Raw genomic sequence first — 1123 nt, 5'->3', positions numbered from 1 at the left:
AGAAATATGCCTTTTTGAGGGAATCATTGTGGCAAATGTCCCCTACCAACCAGATTTGTATCTAATTTAGCACCCGGGCTGGTATCTATCATTGAGAAGTCTAACACAAGCACCGAGATTGTCAGCGTTGTAGACGCATAAGACACTTGGGTTGAAACTTCATCTAGATTCTGTACTGTGTTCATTCTTCAAGACACTCCACACTTATGGAATAGAAAACAGGGTGTTGAGCCCGATTTTTGTTTTCACTGGTTATAGCAAACATTTCAATCACAATGTTCACAACAACTTGTGAAAATAAAATGAGTATATCAGTTCTTTAGTGTATGAATTCTTTCTCTACAGAGTGAGAAAAATAATTTATACCTTGATGCACATTGTCAAATCCTATACTCCTTCTTCAGGGTGAGAAGCCCTAAAGTAATATATAAGACTTGTATAAGTCAAACAGCATGTGGCCTGTATGATATGCACATCAAACGTCTAACATTTATCTGAGTTGTGTTCAGAAAACATGGGTGGATCCGTGCAACTAGGGAATACTTGGGCAAGTTATGAAGATACAAGCATACACTGTGTGCTTGTGTGTGTTCATAAAACTGCATCTTCTGTGCACTCATTGACTGTTTCCACTCACACATGCCCCCATTTTATGTGTGCAGCTTTAAATTTGAAAACGTGGATCAAGCTATTTGTTTTTTTCTGTACAAATTTTTAGTGTTGCATTTAATTCTTCCTGAAACCCAAGGAAGATAACCAAAATTACAAGGCGGCATATTGACAAAGTGTTCTGTCTAGCTCAAAAGCTTGTCTCTTTCACCGACAGATGTTGGTCCAATTAAAAGATATTACATCACCCACATTGTCTCTTTATAATGCAGTATATGGTCATATTGCCTTATTTAGTAATCTTATTTATTTTCATATGGGAATTCACTGTCCTGTGTTATGCAGGTCGTCAGACTAGGTTATTTTAATAATCCCTTCAGACCTCAAAATCTATGAGTGAGATCAATGGGGCCAGGATTATACCTTATGAGTATATATATATATTTCACTAATGGAAACTTTTTTAATGTGTGTGTGTGTGCGAGAGAGAGAGAGAGACTATATATATATATGC

The sequence above is a fragment of the Lepidochelys kempii genome, chromosome 6 (assembly GCF_965140265.1).
Source record: "Lepidochelys kempii isolate rLepKem1 chromosome 6, rLepKem1.hap2, whole genome shotgun sequence".
NCBI lineage: Eukaryota > Metazoa > Chordata > Testudines > Cheloniidae > Lepidochelys > Lepidochelys kempii.
The sequence above is the reverse complement of the archived record's forward strand: the minus strand, read 5'-3'. Positions refer to the sequence as shown.